Source organism: Saimiri boliviensis, chromosome 2, assembly GCF_048565385.1.
Source record: "Saimiri boliviensis isolate mSaiBol1 chromosome 2, mSaiBol1.pri, whole genome shotgun sequence".
Classification (NCBI taxonomy): Eukaryota; Metazoa; Chordata; class Mammalia; order Primates; family Cebidae; genus Saimiri; species Saimiri boliviensis.
The window spans coordinates 153,528,510-153,540,104 of NC_133450.1; positions in this window are offsets into that span (position 1 = coordinate 153,528,510).

The following is an 11,595-nucleotide window of genomic DNA, read 5'->3' on the forward strand; positions in this document are numbered from 1 at the left end:
AGGTTAAAGAGCCACCAAGTTATATTATTCACAATATGTAGAAATAAAAGTAAACAGATAAACCAAACAAAAACATTTCCTCAAGAGAAGTACAGGAGTAGAAGTACAGGAGAGAGAAATTCCTCCTGTGGATTTTTAGCTGGAGGACATGTGTGATACGATGAACAATGTCTTCAACAATATCCCTGTATTAAATAGTCAACTTTCCCCAAATGGGGATTCACGGAATTATCCCCAGGTACCACTCAGGAAAAACACCTCAACAGTCATGGACTAAAGCCCAGGCTGGTCTTGGACTCCTGAACTCAAGCAATCTTCCCATCTCAGTGTGAGCCACTGTAATTACAGATATGAACCACTGTGTCTAGCACTCCCCTTTTTTGGGATGCTGACACTGGGAACCAGCCATTATCTTTTGAGGAAATCCAAACTAGCCAAAGTAGAGAGACAATGTAGAGAGAACTGAGGCCCCCTCAGCAATAGCCATTATCAACCAGTAGACACATAAATGATTCATTCTTAAGGTGATTCCAGCCTCTAGCCTCCCAGTCTTCTAGCTGAATTCTTAGACATCTTGGAGCAGAAACAAGGTTTGTCTTATGTGTTCCATCTGAATTTCAGGCCCACAGAATCTCTGAGCAGAAAAGATGTTTTCATAGCTTTAATCCAGTATGTTTTGGGTAATTTATTACATAGTCATGGTAACTGGGACATGGAGCTACTTCCTCCATATCCTGTAGGACTCAACTCAGATGTCAGAGGTGACCTCATCCAGAATCCTTTTTGTTTTTTATTTTTTGAGATGGAGTTTCACTCTTGTCACCCAGGCTGGAGCGCTGTGGTGCGATCTCAGCTCACTGCAACCTCCGTTTCCCAGGTTCAAGTGATTCTCCTGCCTCAGCCTCCCAAGTAGCTAGGGTTACAGGCATAACCACCATGCCCAGCTAATTTTGTATTTTTAGTAGAGATAGGGTTTCTCCATGTTGGTTAGGCGGGTCTCAAACTCCTGACCTCAGGTGATCTGCCTGCCTCGGCCTCCCAAAGTGCTGGGATTACAGGCATGAGCCACTGCACCTGGCCCAGGATCCTTTTATGAAACCAAATCTTCTTATTCCCACAAGTGTGCCTTAGGTACCCCTCTCTATGTTTCCACAGCCTGAAATGTAATTGTTAATTTTCCTATTTACCTAATATGTCTGACACAGACACTCTGCTGGTGACTGAGTGATATTCTTTGTTGGCCTCCTGTTTCTTCAGTAGCGATCACTGATGCTAAGGGAATGGGGTAACACAATTGGCCAGTTCAGAGGGCAGGGCAGATTACCTGATGAAGGGCAGTGGGAAAGCTTCCAGGGCACCCCCCCCCAAAAAAAAAGGAGAGCACGACCCTAATCCTCTACAGATGACCAAATCTTAGGTCTCCAAATTCTCACTCATTCTCGCTTAGCCCTGAGCTTCAGCTCAGTGCTATGGTTCAGTGCCTAAAGACTTAACTTCCTATCAGAAGGTGACTTCAGCTCTGGGGAAGAGAAAGCCCACTGAATCTGCTTGGATCGATTGTTAAGAGAGATTGATAAAAGGATGTTCTTTGACATTTGCTAAAGGCAATTTTTTTTCTATATTGAGGGAAGAGAAATAGCTGTATGTCCCAGGAGACTGATTATGGCACTAAAGTTGAATCCACACTCTGGAATGCAATTTGATAACATTGCCTTAGTATTAATATAGATTAAATTTTTTTTTTTTTTTTTAGGCGGAGTTTCGCTCTTGTTACCCAGGCTGGAGTGCAATGGCGCGATCTCGGCTCACCACAACCTCTGCCTCCTGGGCTCAGGCAATTCTTCTGCCTCAGCCTCCCGAGTAGCTGGGATTACAGGCACGTGCCACCACACCCAGCTAGTTTTTTGTATTTTTCGTAGAGACGGGGTTTCACCATGTTGACCAGGATGGTCTCGATCTCCTGACCTCGTGATCCACCCGCCTCGGCCTCCCAAAGTGCTGGGATTACAGGCTTGAGCCACCGCACCCGGCCACGATTAAATTCTTAAGATACTCAGCAAATTAATCAATAATTCCAAAATCAATAAATATTAAACTTGTGAATGATTTAAATAATGAGCTAATTATTGAACATTTCAGTGGCCAGAAAAAAGGAGGTTTGGATTTATTTTCTGAGAGTGGCTCCCTATAGCATCCCTTGTGCAATGTGTGATAGCCTTTGATCTGTGATCTGACCGATTAAGGGAGCTTCAGGCAAAGGCCTCTCATTTGTACAAAAATACTCTTGGTTACTGTTTGAGGGGACAAAAGGAAAGAAGTGTATAATGTCTCTGAAATATAGCCTTTAGAGAGTCATTCTGTGTGTTAACTAAGGAATTTGCATTAATATACCTATGATACCACCTTTATAAAGGTTATGACAGTGAGAGAAATTTAGCTTGGCTGGCTCCATCTTGCTTCTAGCCTCACAGGCTGGCTATCCTTACTCATTCCGGGGCATATGCCAAGCTAATGGTGGGAGGAATTTGCTTTATAGTTCAATTTTGAAGCAAGAATGATAATAGTCCCTCCCTAAAACTGAGCCTCTCCTTTTTCGGGGACTGAAACCGCCTTTGTAAAACTAATGAAAATTAGGAATGGGAGGGATCTGAATTCTGCTAAGATGTAGGCATAGTTACCCTTCTATAATCATGTGCTAGAAGTCACAAGATTTGTGACTTTCCCAATTGCTCTTATAAATAGCGTCACTATTGTAGAACCTAAGATTGGCCTTTTGAGATGATTTTCAGACCTTTGCATTCTGGGTACCAGCTGACTTCACCTGGAGCCCTGACTCATGACTCAACCACTGCTGTGGCCCAACCCTGAGGTGGCCTCAGCACATGAGGGTTGTTTGCCATACTGTATCCCCAGTCAGTGAGCAGCACTTGTTCCCTAACTCCCTGCCTGCCAACTTATCCATAAAAACCCTAGCCTCCAAGTTCTCAGAGAAACTAATTTGAGTAATAAACTCTTGTTTTTCATGTGGCCTGCCTTGCCTTAATTAAACTCTTTCTTTCCTGTGATACTGCTGTCTCTGTGAATTGGCTCTATCTGTGCAGCATGCAAGAAGTATAGTATAGTAGCAACAAGTAGACTTTGTGGGCTCAGACAGATGTACTTGCAAAGCATAATTTTCAGAAAGTTAAAAACATAATTCTCATGCAAATTTGTAGTGAGCATGCATCAAAGATTAAGTGGTTTTATGGACTGAAGGGTGTTCTCCCAAAGTCTGTATATGGAAGTTTTAACTTCCAGGACACTCAGAATATGACTGTATTTGGTGATAAGGGCTTTATTTATTTATTTATTTTGAGAGGGAATGTTGCTCTGTAGCCCAGGCTGGAGTGCAGTGGCATGATCTCAGCTCACTGCAACCTCTGCCTCTTGGGTCCAAACAATTCTCTTGCCTCAGCTTCTGAAATCACTGGTGTTATAGGCACACACCATCACGCCCAGTTAATTTTTGTATTTTTTAGTAGAGATGGGGTTTCACCATGTTGGCCAGGCTGGTCTCCAACTCCTGACCTTGTGATCCGCCTGCAGTGGCCTCCCAAAGTGCTGGGATTACAGGCATAAGCCACCGTGCCCAGCCAATAAGGGCTTTAAAGAAGTAATTAGGGTTGGCCAGCCGTGGTGGCTCACACCTGTAGTCCCAGCACTTTGGGAGGCCGAGGCAGGCAGATCACCTGAGGTCAGGAGTTTGAGACCAGCCTGACCAACATGATAAAACCCTGGCTTGACTAAACACACACACACACACACACACACACACACACACACACACACACACACATAGCTGGCCATGGTGACGGATGCCTGTAATCCTAGCTACTCAGGAGGCTGAGGCAGGAGAATCACTTGAACCAAGGAGGTGGAGGTTGCAGTGAGCCAAGATCATGCCACTGCAGTCCAGGCTGGTGACACTGCAAGACTGTCAAAAAATAAAAATAAAAAATATATTTTTTAAAAAGGCAATTAAGGTTAAATGAGGTCTTAAATGTAGGTCCTAATGTGAAAGGAGTGGTCTCTTTATAAAAAGAGAAAGAAACACCAGGAGTACATGTGCACAGAGAAAAGGCCGTAGAAAGAGGCAGCAAGAGGGCAGCCCTCTGCATGCCACAGGGAGAGGCCTCAGAGGAAACCAATCCTGCCAACACCTTGACCTTGAACTTCTATTTTCCAGAACTCTAAGAAAATAGATTTCTGTTGTTTAAGCCAACCAGTCTGTGGGATTTTGTTATGGCAGCCCTAGGAAAATACAAGAGAGAGCCAGCAGGAAGGCAAAACTGGTTTAAAGCAAGCTAGAAGAAACTGTTCTATATAGTCAGTGATAAAAAGAGCATTCTGGAGTAAGATTGCCGAGTGAGATACACAACTAGGTCCTTGAGGTCTATAAAACTATAATCTTTGTGATTACTTTCTTAGACAAGAGTCATTTGCATCTTAGTTTTCGACAAGTTGACAGTCTTTTCTCTTTTGTTTGTTTATTTTGAGATGGAGTTTCGCTTTTGTCACCCAGGCTGGAGTACAGTGGCGCAATCTCAGCTCCCTGCAATTTCCGCCTCCCAGGTTCAAGTGATTCTCCTGCCTCAGCCTCCTGAGTAGCTGGGATTACAGGCGGGTGCCACCACGCCTGGCTAATTTTTATATTTTTAGTACAGACAGGGTTTCACCATGTTGGCCAGGCTGGTCTCGATCTCCTGACCTCAGGTGGAGGTCCACCCACCTCAGCCTCCCAAAGTGCTGGAATTACAAGTGTGAGCCACCGTACCTGGCTGTTTATTTTTTTAAATTATTTATTTGTTTGTTTTATTGTTTATTGACTTTTAAAAATTGGCATTCTTGAGACCTAATTACTAGCAAATAATAGGTCAAGCATAGTCACATTGTACTAGCACAGAGTTTCTTAATGGTGACTGTTTATTGATGTTTTCTACTAGTTATAGTCATGTGCTGCACATTGCTGTTTCAGTCAGTGATGGACCACATATATGGTAATGGTCCCCTAAGATTATAATATATTTTTACTATACTTTCTCTGTGCTTAGATATATTAGATACCTAAATATATACCACTGTAGTATAATTGACTATAGTATTCAGTATGGTAACATGCTGTGCAGGTTTGTAGCCTAGAAGCAATAGGCTAGACTAGCCTAGGCATATAGTAGGCTAGACCACGTAGGTTTGTTTAAGTATACTCTATGATGTTCACAAGATCACGAAATCACGTAGTGATGCATTTCCTAGAGAGTATTCCTGTTGTTGAGCAGCACGTGGCTAACTCTCTGTTGTGGTTGTCCCATGCATTGTAAGGTGTTAGCAGCGTTCTTAGTCTCCACCCAGTAGATGGCAGTAGTATCTGCTCTTCCATTCAATTGTGACAATCAGATATGTCTCTAGACATTGTGAAAAGGTCCCCTAAGGAGTAAAATTGCCCCTGATTGAGAACCACTATTCTAGTCTAACTTTGAATTAAATATTCAAAACAATCTTTTTGTTTTATTTCCAAGTTTTAGATAATTTTCATAACAGTCTTCAAATCGCTGCTCTGCCCATCACTACCTGTGTGCCCTTGGTCTATTTTTAACCTAGCTGAGTTTCAGTTTCTTCACCTATAAATTAAAGCAAATGCTTCTTTACCTTAGAGATTTCTACAAGGATTAATTGAATTAGTATGTGCACAACACAGACATCAGCAAATGCTAGCCCCACACTTGGCTTCATGGTTGGTCATGGTGTCTTTTAAAAAGAGGTATGTTTACACACCTGTGGTCACAGAGGGCAGAGAGCACCCCTGGGGCCACTTTGGTTGGCCAGGCACAGACATCCAGGTCTGGACTTTGAGGGGATTGCAGGCTGGTGTGGATCATCAAGAAGCCAGGACCCTGCAGCTAAGCTGGGCACCTCCCTTCACATTCTAGGCAGGACAGAGGAGTGGATGGACTTGATAAGAATTAGGGGAGAAGAGGGGGGCCAGTACGCCTTCCTTCACCCTTGGCCATGACTGCATGCCAGTTCTCTTCTCTGCCCCTAACCTGATGCAATTATCAACCCCATCACTACTTTCTTGCAGTGCTCAGGGACCTGATGTGCCCCTTGCTGGAGAAGCACTTGCCTTCTCTCCTGCCTTGGGCAATATGGTATCAGAATATAAGGTCAAGAATTCCACATGAAAGTATAACTGGCACGTTCCACATCTGCTATTCAGAGGTGAGCTTGTTGATGAAATGAACTAATTTATGTGTGTATTGTTAAAATAGGTTGTGTCTTGGTAGGCGCTGAGGGAAAGGGAACTTTGATGGCCTTCAGAGTTATCACGGGGAGACAACCGCCTTTACCTGGAAAACCACTTGAAGATCAGCTTAGATCCCTATTTGAGACTGCAATGCTCAGCAGAGAATGTCCATATCTGGGGGCCTGGACTCTGGAAAGGATTGTTTTGGAGTTTCAGAGTGGGTCAGCCTAAGAGGGCACAGCCCTCTCCCATCTGTGGGGGATGATTCCTCTCCATTCCCTGCTCTTTTTTTTTGAGATGGAGTTTTGCTTTTTTGCCCAGTCTGGAACGAAGTGGCATGATCTCAACTCACTGTAGCCTCCATCCTCTGGGTTCAAGCAATTCAGGAGAATTGCTTGAATCTCAGCCCCCTGAATAGCTGGGATTACAGGTGCGTGCCACCATGCCTGCCTAATTTTTGTATTTTTAGTAGAGACAGGGTTTCACCATGTTGGCCAGGGTGGTCTTGAACCCCTGTCCTCAGGAGATCCACTTACCTCAGCCTCCCAAGATGCTAGGATTGCAGGCTTAGGGAGTAAGCCATCATGCCTGGCCTATTCCCTGCTTATTATAGAACACTTGCGGTAGACTGGTCTGGCAGCTCTGAACCAGACACTGTTGCAGAGTGGAGATGTCACTGCTTGCAGGGAAAGGAGAATCGGGCCAGAGCATTTACATGGTGTCTTCTCTCCAGCCTTCCTAGCTCCCCTCTTTTATCCCAGCCTGTCTGGCTTTGCTGAATGAAAGTTCTATGAATGTTGGTCATCCGTGATGATTGTGGCTTGCCAGTAATGCTAAATGCTGCACTAGGCAGTAGGGAGCCGGTGGGATGAGGTGGGAGTTATTTGGCATCAGGAGGAGGCTGTATGCAAAAGAGAGGGGGACTGGTCCTAAATCCACGACACTAATGGTCAACCCTGGGCAAGAAGACCTGAACCTCCCAGAATTTCAGTTTCCTCATAGACTGAAATGGGGATACGAACACTGTCCTGTTTTCCTTCTAGATTGTGAGCATCAACTACAAACATTTTTTAGAAAGTGGGGACAGGACTTATGCTATGATATTCTGAGTGGGAACTCAGGCTAATTTCTTATGGTGGCACATCACTTACCATTTAGCAAATATTAATGAGACCCTACTGTGTGTTAGGCACTGTCCTAGGTGCTGATTATACAACAGTGACCAAGACAGGCAAACATCCTTCGCTTCTTATGTTCTGTTGCAGGGACACTGACCATAACAAAATAACTAAGTAAAACAATGTGTTAGAAACAGGGTTTCTCATGCTAGCAATCTCAGCGCTTTGAGGAACTGAGACAGGATTGTTTGAGGCCAGGAGTTCAAAACCAGCCTGGGCAGCATATATTTCAATAAAAAACAAACAAACAAAAAATTAGCCAGGCTTTGTGGCATGCACCTGTAGTCCCAACTACTCAGGAGACTGATGTGGGAGTATCACTTGAGCCTGGGAGGTCAAGGCTACAGTGAGCTGTGATGGCGCCACTACAACTCCGGCCTGGGCAACAGAGTAAGGCCCTATCTCAAAAACCAAACAAATAATGTGTTAGTTGGTCATCAGTGTTATGGAGAAAAAACAAGGATGAGGGAGAAGAAGTGTAGTAGCCAGCTTCCAAAAGGCCCTCACCCCGTGGGATTCCATCCCTCGTGTAGTCCCTCCCACACTGTACCAGGGTTGGTCTGCGTGACCAATAGTAGGTGACCCACGTGATAGTCTCTCCTGTCTGAGATGAGGTTACGGAGGACTGTGGCGCTCCCTCTCTCTGATCACTCACTATGTGGGAGCTGGTTGCCATGCTGTCAGAATCTATGGAGAGGACCCATTGAGGATCTCTGGCACACAGCCCAAAGCGAGCAGGGACATGAGGCTTGCCAGCAACCACATGAGCGAACTGGAAGTGGGTCCTCTTGCCCCAGATGACTGCAGCCCTGACTGACAGCTGACTACAACCTCACAAGTAACCCTGAGTCAGAACCTTGGAGAAAGCCTTTTTCTCATGCCTCGAGTTGAGAATGTAGATTGAATGTGGTCTGTGCTATGGCTACTGCTATTAGGCACTGTATGAAGTGCTTTATGTACACTCTCATTTAATCCTAATAGCCATACTGAGGGTACCATTATCATCTGTATTTTACACGATAAGTTTCAGAGGCTGATTCACCTTTCCAAATCCTCCAGCTAATAAGGTCCCAAGCTGGGGCTCAAACTTGGGCCTTTTAGCTGTGCTGCTATTCTACCTCTCCCTTGCTCCTTCCAGATCAGGCTTGGGACATAACACTAACACACCTTCCCTTTCATTTAATCTCTTGTCCTTTGATAATTCCTAAACATTGACATTCATTGAGTTCCTTGGCTCCGACCACAGTCCTCTTTCCCTTTCCCCTTTGGAGCATCGAAGAGTGGTTACGGTATCCACAGGGATGGCATATGCCATTTCACAGCTCCTGGAATCCACTTTTCACTCCTCTCCTCATAAAGCTTCAGCAAGCCATTCTCATCTTGGGCTGCTTGTTTGCCTCTTTGCTCTACATCCATTCTCTGCTCCTCCTCTGTTTCTTTCAGAGAAACCCGACCTGTGCAAAGTATGTTTCCTAAACTCTTTTGCCAATTTGCTTCATGATAGCTTCAGCCAATGAGAGGCATCTGTGGCAGATTGGCGGGTGGGTGGCAGAGAGGAGGCAGGTATTTCTGCCCTCCTTTTCTCCCCTCCCTTGTTGCCTTCAGGCAGCATCTCCAGCAGTGATTGGGCTTCCTCATGGCTCTGCCTCTTGCTGGACAGACTGCTGTGGTTTCAGCCTCTGCTCCTGGGCTCTAATAACACCCCTTTCCTTCTGTTCCTCTGTGCATAGTTACGGTAAATGCAACTTTCTGCATTTTAAAATTTTGAGTTTGTCTTATTCTCCCTGGTAGCTCTTTCAGTCCTCTGTCACCTTTGCAACAAATTCCCTGTTAGATGTTGTTTATGAACTGCCAGACCTAGGTTTTGTTTGTGAGGCTAGACCCCAGCTGATACTTGTAGCTGTACTTTAGACTTTATTGCCATTTTAAATTGTTCTTTCTCAGATATCTTATATCTTCAACTACAGGATCCTGCTTTCTGATGACAGTCACTAGTTCTTTAATCTCTTTAATCTTCCATTTATCACATTTGCTCTATTCACCCACCCATTCTTCCACCCACTCACTCATCAACCTGTCAAGAAAAAAAGCCAAATTCTGTAAAATATTTAGAGAGTTTTATTCTGAGCCAAATATGAGTGAACATGGCCCCAAGACACAGTCTCAAGAGGTCCTGAGAATGTGCCCAAGGTGGTTGGGTTACAGCTTGGTTTTATATGTTTTAGGGACACATTAAGACATCAATCAGGCCTAGCATGGTGGCTCGTGCCTGTAATCCCAGCACTTTGGGAGGCTGAGGCGGGCAGATCACTTGAGGTCAGGAATTCGAAACCAGCCTGACCAGCATGGAGGAACCCACTCTCTACTAAAAGTACAAAAAATTAGCTGGGCATGGTGGTGCATGCCTGTAATCCCAGCGACTCTGGAGGCTGAGGCAGGAGAATCACTTGAATCCGGGAGGTGGAGGTTGCAGTGAGATGAGATAATGCCATTGCACTCCAGCCTGGACAATAAGTGAAACTCCATCTCAAACAGAAAAAGATATCAATCAATATATGTACACATATGAGGTATACATTGGTTTGGTCCAGAAAGGTGTGACAACTTGAAAGGGAGAGGGTGCTTGCAGGTCATAGGTGGATTCAACAATTTCCTGATTGGCAATTGGTTGAAAGTTAAGTTATTATCTGAAGACCTGGAAGCAATAGAAAGGAGCGTCTGGGTTAAGATAAGGGGTTGTAAAGACCAAGGTTCTTATTGTATAGATGAAGTCTCAGAGGTAGTTTACAGATTGTAGATGCAAATATTTTCTATGCAGACCTTTAAAAGGTGTTAGGCTCTCAGTTAATCTCTTCAGGGATTTGGAGGGAGGGCCTGGAAAAGGAAAGATCTACTTATGTTAAGAGAGTTTTTTACAGATGCAAATTCTCTCTGACAAAAGACAGCTTTGCAGGGCCACTTTAAAATATAGCAAGCAAACATATTCTGGAGTAAAATATTTTGAATTTCCTTCTTTATCTGTCATATGATGTTATACTAGCCTCAGGTTGGAATTCGGTATCCTACTGTTAAAAGAATCTGGTTTGTCAGTCTTAAGACTTATTTTAATGTGAATGTTGTCAGTTGTACCTGAACTTGAAACTGCCATTGCAAAATTATAACAGAAAATTATTACAATGAAAGAGGTTTGACCTAACCAACTCCACCTTGCTTCTAACCTCCAAACTGCCCTTGTTCGTTCCTGGGCATAGGCTGAACTAACTTTGGGAGGAACTTAGTTTATAGTTTAACTTTGAAACAAGGATGGTAACAGCACTTTTCCAAAACAAATTCCATTCCTGCTTGGGAACTAGACTGCCTTTATGGAACCAACAAATTAGCCACAAGATTAGAAATTACGGTTTAGGAGTCATGCAGCTGAAGGCTGCCAGATTCTGAACCTCTCCAAATTGCTCCTGGGGATAACATCACTATTGTAAAATCTAAGATCAGTGCTTGAGATACTTTGCAGATGCTGCGCTCAGTGGGTCAGCTGGCACCACCAAGATCAATCAACTGGCTCATCTGATCTTGTGCCCCCACCCCACCCAGGAACTGACTCAGCACAAGAGGACAGCTTTGATTCCCTATGATTTCATCTCTGACCTGACAAATCAGCACTCCCGACTCACTGGCCTGTACCTACCAAATTATTCTTAAATACTCTTATTCTTGGGGAGACTGATTTGTGTAATAATAAGACTCCAGTCTCCCATACAGCTGGCTCTGTGTGATTACTTTCTCTTTTTTTTTCAGATCCAGAGAATTTCTTTTTTTTTTTTTTTTTGCATTTTTTTTAAATTGCATTTTAGGTTTTGGGGTACATGTGAAGAACATGCAAGATTGTTGCATAGGTACACACATGGCAGTGTGGTTTTCTGCCTTCCGTCCCCTCTCCTGTATCTGTCATTTCTCCCCATGCTATCTCTTCCTACCTCCCTACCTCCCGTCCCTCCCCCATTTCCCCCCAAGGGACCCCAGTGTGTAGTGCTCCCCTCCCTGTGTCCATGTGTTCTCATTGATCAACACCCGCCTGTGAGTGAGAACATGCGGTGTTTGATTTTCTGCTCTTGTGTCAGTTTGTTTCCAGGTTCATCC